The sequence below is a fragment of the Vigna unguiculata genome, chromosome 4 (genome assembly GCF_004118075.2).
Source record: "Vigna unguiculata cultivar IT97K-499-35 chromosome 4, ASM411807v1, whole genome shotgun sequence".
Lineage (NCBI taxonomy): Eukaryota > Viridiplantae > Streptophyta > Magnoliopsida > Fabales > Fabaceae > Vigna > Vigna unguiculata.
Window position 1 is genome coordinate 10155382 of NC_040282.1, and position 11100 is coordinate 10166481.

Sequence of the window (11100 nt, forward strand, 5' to 3'; positions counted from 1 at the left end):
TAATGTTAATCAATTACTTTATTAAATATCATTTATTCAATTCATAAATTATAGAAAAAAAATTTACCGTGGGAGGCACAAATGGGTCTAGTTCTGGCGGAGGATCCACTGGCGAACGAATGCCATAATGCTCAAATTGGCGCATAAGTTCTTCTCTCACCTGCGTCGTGATCATTTCTTTCATTCTTTGTTCATAATCAGCACCATGATTGCATGAAGACTGACGAGAGGAGGAACCGAAAAATTGGCGTATGCCGACTCCTGATCCAGGACCACACACACGTCCAGGGTGTTTAGGTCGTCCAATTGCAGCAACAAGTATGTCATGACGACCTTCTGGAATGAATCCTCATTGGGAGGTCTGCTCAACCAACGAATCTTACAATGTAACAAAAAAAATTATAAAAAAAATACAATATAAAACATGAACGAGCTATTTAGATAAGAATTGTATCTTACAATTTTCTTAGAGATTTCTCGTGCAGATCCAGAAGTGTAGTTGCCCGATGAACGTAAACGGGCTAACTTCCATTTTTGATGACGTGATGGTGGTGAAGGAGGCTCAGTATCTTCACCCTCAGAATGTGGGGGCCTAGAGTTTTTCTTTTCTGTCAATATCTTCTCTTCAAGTTTTCTATACCCAGCACGAGATAATATGTGGGGGGTTTTATTTTGAGCACTTATGCTTTGAGCCTTTTTTTTTCTTTACCTGTAACACATAAAACCCACTTTATGAATTAGTTAAAAATTTTGCATAATTATCAATTGTGCTATTGATGATTTCAAATAAACATACTTGCCATCCCTCAGATGTCCGAAGCTCAAGAAACTGACGCCATGTGTCTTCATCAATCCAAGTGTATTTCAACAATGGATTTTCATTCTTTTTATGTCCAAAGACATACCTAGACGTCAACTTGGTCTTAAAACCACGAAATTTCTCAGCCACCGATGACAAACATTTTTGTTTAAGCGTCGCCACATTTGGAATATCAAATGTTAGCTGCAATATAGAAAATGTCATCAACAATATTTATCATATTATCAACAAAATCAAAGTATAACGTTAATAACATTAATATTAGTTACCAATATATCCTGCCATATCATTTCCTGATCAGCTTTAGTGACATGATCAAAAGATGGTGTAAGGATTGATATTCTCTCTCGTGCCAACATTCCTAAATAGCTTTTGAAGACGTCCCCCAGAATGACCACTAGGCTCACCAGTGTCAACGTTAATATCAACATGTGTTTTCTGACTTTTATCTCTTCTAATTAAGAGCTCTCTCAACCTAGTGGCTCCTCTCGTGGGTCTCTTAGGTGCTTCATCCTTTGATGAAGTATAATGTTCAGCCATGTATTTGTGAAATGAAAACATAAAAAAGCATTAATAAGAAACATATAAAATAATATATAAAACATTATTTAACAAAACACCTAAATTTTAACAAGAACATGAAATTCGTACATAAAGTTATTGATTGGTCATATGTATATTCCTTCATCGTGATCTTCTCAAATTGCATGTACATCATCAACTAGATGGATTTCATCAACGGTTGTCGTTCTTCTAAATGGGTGGGCGACAACAATATTAAGATCACTCATATTCTCTTCATTAGGATCAATTTGTTTTTTTCCATGAAGAGTGACAAACCAATGTTCAGTTGCAAGATCTTTAACATAGAAAACTTGAGATGCTTGTTGTGCCATGATAAATGGCTCGTCTCGATAACCCACCTTTCAAAAATCCACTAGAGTCATTTCTGATTCATCTATTTTGACACCACTCTTATTGTCAATCCACTTACATTTGAACAGTGGAATAGTAAACATGGTATAACCAACCTCCCATATCTCTTGTATTACACCATAGTATGTCATTGATCCTACTACGGGATTTTGATCTTTAGATGTAGAAAATTGTAGCGACTCAGCTTCAAGACTGACTCCACTATTTTGTACTGTGCTTTTATCATCAAGAGACTTTGTATAGAATGTGCAATTATTGATTTCATAACCTGTACAACAGATGACATCAAATTTCAACCCATTTGCTAACCACATCAAAGTCTTAGAGCATTGTGAATCCTTCAAAACCTCAGATTTAAACCAAGGCATGAATGTTCTATTATGCTCCATCAAATGCCATTTCTCTGATTGTCTTGGATTGTTCTGTTTCAGAATGACTTTGTATGCAGATAAGTAAGGCATTACCTCATTTGTGTTGTTCAATATGTATAGGTGTGCTTGCATCAACTCTTCGCAATTTTTGGTAACCACACTCACACCTCGGATGCTGTTACTTATAGAACACTTGTTCAACCATGATTTGTGAGGAACTCCTATCGGTTTTGCTTTTGCCATGTAATCTGAACAAAACTCGACACTTTTTTCAGCAATATATCTTTCGATCATTGAAGCTTCTGGACGATATTGATTTTTCACATACCCTTTCAAAATCTTCATGTAACGTTCAATAGGATACATCCATCTTAAGTATACTGTTCCACAAAACTTTATTTCTCTCACCACATGAATAAGTAAATGTACCATGATGTCAAAAAATGATGGAGGGAAAAACATCTCTAGCTGACACAAGATGATAACAATTTCGGCTTGAAGTTCATCTAACTTTAAAGGATCAATGACTTTGCTACAAATTGAAGAGAAGAATGCACACAAACGCGTTATAGTTTGTCTAACATTTTTGGGTAAAATTCCACGAATAGCTACAGGTAACAATTGTTGCATTAAGATGTGGCAATCGTGAGACTTTAGGCCAACAAGCTTCAAGTCTTGCATGGACACTAAAATCTGAATATTTGAAGAGTATCCTTGAGGTACCTTGACACTCTTTAAACATAAGCAAAAACTTATCTTCTCTTGTCTGGACATAGTGTAACATGCAGGGGGCAAATAAGTGCGCCTACCAACCTCCCTTGGTGCCAAGTCTTCTCGGATCTTCATTTCAACCAAATCCAGACGAGCATTTACTCCATCTTTTGTCTTTCCCTGAATGTTGAGTAGTGTACCAATCAAGCTATCACACACATTCTTCTCTACATGCAAGACATTTATGCAATGCCTAACTTCTAACTTTGACTAATATGGAAGGTCAAAGAATATTGATTTTTTCTTCCAAGGGCTCGATGCAGATGACTTGGACGTTTTACCAAATACATGATGTACTTTATTAACTTTTTCATGAATTTGAATGCCAGTTAATGGAGTTGGTGCTTTGTCATTCTCTTGATGTCCATTGAATGCTTTCTTTAACCTTCGATAAGGATTATTAGCTTGTAAAAACCTTCGATGGCGTAGATACACGGTCTTCCTTTCGTTTTTCAATTGATGAGATGCAGTGTTTTCTTCACATATAGGACATGCTTTATGACCCTTGACACTGTACCCTGACAAATGACCATAAGCTGGAAAGTCATTAATGGTGCAAAATAACATTGCATGCATCATGAAAGTTTTAAAAGCAACAACATCAAATACTTCAACACCATCAACCCACAACAACTTCAAGTCTTCAACTAGAGGATTGAGATATACATCTATGTCATTTCCAGGCTGCTTTGGACCAGATATCATCATAGACAACATCATGTATTTTCTCTTCATGCAGAGTCGAGGAGATAAGTTATAAATGAATAATATAACAGACCAACAATTGTGGTTTGTACTTAAACTACCAAATGGATTCATTCCATCGGTAGCTAAGCCAAAACGAATATTTCTACATTCTTCATCGAACTTGGGAAATTCCTGATCAATATTTTTCCATTACATTGAATCAGTTGGATGACGAAGGAGTCCGTCACATCTTCTCTCAGTTGTATGCCATCAAAGGTTTTTAGCGTCTTTAGGATTTGCAAACAAACGCTTAAGTCTGGGCACGATTGGAAGGTACCAGACTACTTTCAAAGCAGATCCTTCCTTCTCTAGTTGACCATTATCTTCACTATTTCTTTTCTGCTTGTACCGTGATGACCCACACTTTGGATATGTTTTCAAATCTTCAAATTCTTTTTTGTATAATATGTAATCATTAGGACATGCATGTATCCTTTTATACTCCATACCCATCGGACAAAGAATTTTCTTGGCGTCATAGTTTCGAGTAGGTAGAGTATTTCCTTCGGGAAGCATTTCATTCAAGAGCACGAGCAATTATGTGAAGCTTTTATCTGTCCAACCATTGGTCGCTTTCAAATTCATAAGTCTTAAAACTGCTGATAATCGCGTGAACTTAGTTGAACCAACATACAACGGAGTTTCCGCATCAGCAGACATCGTCTCATTCACATGCGCTTGTGCAAAAGCTTCTGCGTCAACATCCCGTATCATGTCCTCCATATTGTCTTCTTCTACTAGCTCTTGTCGTCGCTATTCCCATCGCTCTTGCCGTCGCTCTTTCATGGGGAATTGTCAAGATATTCAGTTTGAGAAACAGTTGGAATGTGTATTAATTCGCCGTTCCATGTCCATATTGTATAACTTTTAAGGAAACCATCACAAATAAGATGTTCCCTAACTTGAGTTGCATTCAATTTTCTTCCATTCAAACAGTTGACACAAAGACATCTGAACTTCACCTCATCATCACTTCTCCCCTCATAACGTTGCACAAATTTTATAAATTCTTCTACTCCATTCTCATACTCAGCGTTGATACGTGGTAATTAATCCAATCTCGATCCATACTGAAATCGCGTGAACAATTTCAGTAATCTTTGAATCAATGCTCACGTCGTAATCAAGGTGTGACCCTATCCCATTTAAGAAGATTCACTTTCTTTATTTTATTGGTACATATTACTTTTAAAATACATATATTAAATTTCACAAAATTTTGCCAGCATTTCGCATTGGCCTTCAGGATACACGAAATGAAAGTGATTATAAACCACAATCAAATATGCACCTGAAGATCAATACAAAACACAATTGACAAATATTCATGAATTTTAAGATATGTATTTTAAAATATATATGCATTAATAAACTACTAAAAAGTGACTTATCTTCTTAAACTGTCCAATTGGACAATTCAAGATTCAATACATTTAAATAATTAGTATTGTATCCCCTTTTATCTAATTTAAAAAATAAGTAGTTTCATCAAAATGGAAATTTGGGGACAATACATAATTTTCGTATTGAATCTCAAATGGGAAAACTAAGGCTAACTCATAGTATATACAAACAATCCAAACAATTTCAATTCTAATGAAAATCAATATTTGTAATAATCAAAATTCAAAAATAATATATACAAAATGGAAAATGAAACAAAAACGACTTAGAAACTTACCTTGGAGGAATGGCGGTACTACAATTGCCGAAAAAAAACCGAGAAGTGGTCGCAGGTGGCCGGAGGTGGTCGACGGTGGCCGAAGGGTGTGGTGGCAGTGGATGCAGAGGAGAGAGAGAGAGCGCACGAGAGAGAGACCACGTGAGAGAGAGAGCGACAGAGAGAGACGCGGAATGGAGGGGGCTCGCTCGTGTGGTGGTTGCACTGGCCGGAGGTGGTCGACGGTGGCCAGAGGGTGTGGTGGCAGTGGGTGCAACGGAGAGAGAGAGAGAGAGCGCGCGAGAGAGGGAGCGACAGAGAGAGACGCGAAATGGAGGGCGCTCGCTCGCATGGTGGTTGCACTGGCCAGAGGAGGTCGACGGTGACCGGAGGATGTGGTGGCAGTGGGTGCAGCAAAGAGAGAGAGAGTGGAAGGAGTTGCAGAGGCGTTGGCGCGGGGAAGAAGAAGGGTTCGCGAATTTCGAACCCTAAATAAACCCTATGGCTTCGGTTCCGGTTCTTAGAGGAACCGAAGCCATTGGCCCCCTTTTGGCACCGGGTCTCCTTAGACCGAGGCCAAACAGCTAATGTCCAGCCACTTTTTGGCTTCGAGTCTTACTGGACTGAGGCCTATACCCCTGTTTGGCACCAGTTTTGAGCGAACCGAGGCCTATACCCCTCTTTGGCTTCGGATATTTGGAGAACCGAGGCCTAAAACTTGGCTCTAATTGTAAAAATGCCACCGCGCCATTATATGCTTCGGTTCCTAACCACCCGAGGCATATAAGGCGAGGTAAAATGGGAATTCTGCACTAGTCTGTAATGCCTAAACTTATTAACCTAGAATTTTTATATCCTTTCCTAAAACCATAACTTTTAACCTAAAAATATATCGCGTCAAAGAAATAAATCCCCTTTTTCTTTTTCCTTTTGGTTACTAAGATTTGCAAAATAAAATAAATCAACCTCTTTGTAAATTGTCAACGAGTGATTGATAAAGAGTAAAAAAAAGATTCCCATCCTACACCAATCCAAACAATCGTGAAAGCCATAAAGAAAATTAAGAGATTTATGTTGGCCCCACTAAAAAAGGAAAAAGAAAAAAATAAAAGAAAACTGGAACTCCTTAGTTAAAAAGGATTGAACCTATGCACCTTAACATTTAACACCTAAACTACAACCACTAATCCATATTTCTTGTTTGGTTACTAAGATTTGCAAAATAAAGTAAATCAACCTCTTTGTAAATTGGGAACGAGTGATCGATAAAGAGTTAAAAAAAGATTTACATACTACACCAATCCAAACAATCGTGAAAGGGATAAAGAAAATTAAGAGATTTATGTGGGCCCCACAAAAAGAGGAAAGAGAAAAAAATAAAAGAAAACTGGAACTCCCTCGAACCTATACACCTTAACATTCAACACCTAAACTACAACCACTTATCCATATTTCTTCTTTGGTTACTAAGATTTGCAAAATAAAATAAATCAACCTCTTTCTAAACTGGGAACGAGTGATTGATATAGAGTAAAAAAAAGATTCACATACTACACCAATCCAAACAATCATGAAAGGGATAAACAAAATTAAGAGATTTATGTGGGCCCCACCAAAAAGAGGAAAGAGAAAACAATAAAAGAAAATTGGAACTCTGTAGTTTAAGGAAGGATTAAACCTATGCACCTTAACATTCAACACTTAAACTACAACCACTGATCCATATTTCTTCATTGGTTACTAAGATTTGTAAAATAAAATTAATCAACCTCTTTGTAAATTGGGAACCAGTGATTAATAAAGAGTAAAAAAAAGATTCACATACTACACCAATCCAAACAATCGTGAAAGGGATAAAGAAAATTAAGAGATTTATGTGGGCCCCACAAAAAAGAGGAAAGAGAAAAATATAAAAGAAAACTAGAACTCCCTAGTTTAAGGAAGGATTGAACCTATGCACCTTAACATTTAACATCTAAACTACGACCACTGATCCATATTTCTTCTTTGGTTACTAAGATTTCCAAAATAAAATAAATCAACCTCTTCTTAAATTGAGAACGAGTGATTGATAAAGAGTAAAAAAAGGATTCAAATACTACACCAATAAAAATAATCGTGAAAGGGATAAAGAAAATTAAGAGATTTATATGGGGCCCACCAAAAAAGGGAAAGAGAAAAAAATAAAAGAAAACTGGAACTCCCTAGTTTAAGGAAAGATCAAACCTATGCACCTTAACATTCAACACCTAAACTACAACCAATGATCCATATTTCTTCTCCTTAAATAATACGCACCATTTGCTTAAAAACACTTATATTCCATATTTTGTATTTCAATAAAATAATTAAATCAAATAAAATAATGATCTTAATGCAGACATTAGTTTTTCCCGTAGTTTTCTATTTATTCTAAATTTTTCGGGTCTTACAACATACAATGCACATTTAGAGGTATTTTTTTCTTTTTAAATAGAGTTTAGAAGTATATAACATGAAAATTTTCCCTACTTAAATTTACAGTGTATAAATTGAATCATAGTTAGTCCTTGCTAATCCTTACGCATAGAAACTTAAAACAACTTGAGATAGAAATAGATTTGAATTAAACAAACTTATGGTATAAAAGCAGAACCATGCACATTTGGTAACTCCTACTCCATTCTTTGCTTTTTAGGCCAATATATCTTGTTTGTTTCCCTATTGGTTTATTTATTTCTTTTGTTGTCCCTCACATTTGATGCTTAGATATTTTTCTGCAATTCTGCAAAATCATTATCATAATTAGGGATGGCAACGGAGTGGGGCGGGGACGGGTTTCGCTATCCCATACCCATCCCCGCAGAAAAAATTCATCCCCATCCCCATACCCAAACCCAATGGGTATCAAACTTTTGTCTTATCCCCATCCCCACCGGGTAACGGGTATAATCTCATACCCATACCCGTACCCGTGTTCTAACTAATTCAATATTAATTTTTATAAAAGAAAAAAAATTACGGTAAAGAAAACATAATATTATCAAATATTCAATACTAGGAGAATGATTGTTTCTTTCATAATAAATACTTTGAAATAAATTATAATTGTCTACATTTTAGATTAGAATACCAAATAAAATTTCATGAGAACCAAAACATTTATTAAATTTGCAAACTACAACATTGATGAAACTTAGTTGATAAAATTAAAAAGTATTTCAAAAAAATATAGAAGGAAAACAAATATTCAAATTAAAATATATTTTAAATGTTTGTTTACTTCAATTTTTTAAATTCTAATGAATCTCTTTTTTATACACTAATAAAAGTTATAATACATCACTTGATCAAAATGACACAAAAAACAAATAATAAACATAATAATAAAATTTTGACATAGATTTTGTATCTTTTGAATTTCAATATATGTTGGATAGTGACAAAAAAATATTCATAGCAATTACATTAAATTTTTATATTGTAGTAAATAAAAGTTATTTATACAATTAAAGTGTAAAAATTACGGTATGATTAATAATGAGTTATAAAATAAAAAATAATAAGATAGAATATATCAAAATATTATTCTACATGATGAAAATAAACAATAAATAAAAATATTAAAAAACTAACAAATGTGTGTTTTAGAAATAATTTGAGAGACTATTGAAAGAAAGCGCACAAAGAAAATCAAATGTATAATTAAGGTATGATAAGATGAAAAATACCTTAGAGAACTAATTATTAAATTATGTTTGAAGTGGTTAAAATTAAATAGAAATATCATTAGTGATCAAAAAATTTGTCATTAAATTACAAATAAATTATTAATTAAATTGGTCACTAAATCAAGTATCGATTCGATCATTGAATCGGTCACTAATTTAATCACTGATTCAAACAATAAATCAACTACTATCACCCATGACGAAAAATAGTGACTAATATGGGTTAATGACTAAATCAATCACTATTTCATGTTTTTCTTAAAGTGAATTATCATATACTATTCCTAAATATCATTTTATATATATATATATATATATATATATATATATATAATGTTAACTACTTCAAACATAATTTAAAGTGAAAAAATTACAGTATGATCAATAATTAGTTATAAAATAAAAAAATAATTCAATAGAATATATCGAAATATTATTCTACATGATGAAAATAAACAATAAATAAAAATATTAAAAAACTAACGAATGTGTGTTTTAGAAATAATTTGAGAGACTATCGAAAGAAATCGCACAAAGGAAATCAAATGTATAATTAAGGTATGTTAAGATGAAAAATACCTTAGAGAACTAAGAAAACTTTTCAAATATCAACATATATACTCAATGGTTGAAAAATAACGAAAATTATTTTAATGAAACAAAAGAGTTCTTCAAATTAAACAAAAATTAATAATAATAATAATAATAATAATAATAATAATAATAATAAGTAAAGAATTTTTTTATATTACCTTAAATTGAGAGTATAAACATTCTCATGTGAAAGGAAAATATATAATAAATAAAAATATTAAAAAATAATAGAAATATTCAAATGTGAGGCATAAAAAAATTTTAATTAACATACATCATTTTAACATAATTACATAAAGGTTATGATAAGTTAAAAAAATATATTGGAGATGCGAATGAGTTTCATGACAAACCTATTATTAAAAGAAAAAAAATAGAAAAAAATAATATATATATATATATATATATATATATATATATATATAGGGTTACTTAATTAATTGTGAATATTTTAATAATTTAAACGAGAACGGAGATATGGTGGGGACGGGTATTATGGCGGGGATATGTACATCCTCATACCCATCCCCATACCCAACTGAAAAAGTTAGGGATTCCCCATACCCATACCCATACCCAATCAATGCGGGGATTCCTCGTCAAAACGGGGATGGGTTCGGGCAATACCCACGGGGACGAGTTTATTTGCCATCTCTAATCATAATTGACAAAGAAAACATAAATCCAAACCCTCTCAAACCTAGAAACAAAATTATCAACTTAAATTTTTAAGAATCATCAAATAAAATCAATTCATGAAATCCCAAAAGAGAACAAAACACACTGAAATAAAATGGAGAATCTTGAAAATAAGAATAGAGAAGGTACATGAGCTTATTAGGCTAGCTTGAACATAATTTCAGCAAGACTAAAGAGAAAAAGAATTTTATTTACGAGCAGTTTAACACCTCTCATGCCATTTATTTATAGTGGCAAGTAGGCTCTTGAGTTACCACTCAATAATCACAATTTTGATATCCTCTATAATCACCAATTTCCCAACCCTCTAAATTCCCAATTTCTTAATAAAAAATGACAATATATAAATAAACAATTTGGTAGATTTCGCAAACTGTATACAAAACCAAATAAGGTAAAAAATTTGATTAAAAATCTTCACAAGCGAAATAAAAAATGTACCAACCCTAGCGAAAAGATCCACATAGTGTAACACCCCATTTAAATAATAGCCTTAATTTGAATAAAATGTCACACAGATGAAAAGGAGAAACAAAGCCACAGAGTATAGCATTACTCCTTACAAATATCCAGAAGAAAACAGGAAAGGATCAAGGCACACCATGATGCTAGATTAAAGGTGAAGTAAGAGATTGATAATAATTCAAATAAAACTCAAGACAAGTCAATACATAGGCCTTAGCCCTAAATGAAAGTTGGAATCCATCCGAGAGAAGCTACACAGCATAATCACTGTTTCCCTGTTGACAACGGGGAGTTCTCACATCTGCTCACATTAACAGGTTGATGATC

At 33.5% G+C, this 11100-nt stretch overlaps 1 non-coding gene across 1 annotated transcript; it reads right to left on the reverse strand.

Moving 5' to 3' along the window:
- Positions 1–10430: 10430 nt before the first annotated feature.
- Positions 10431–10556, reverse strand: LOC114182833. The gene has a single exon (XR_003604268.1). It is a non-coding gene; the product is annotated as a small nucleolar RNA snoR77 (small nucleolar RNA).
- Between the last annotated feature and the right edge of the window lie 544 nt (positions 10557–11100).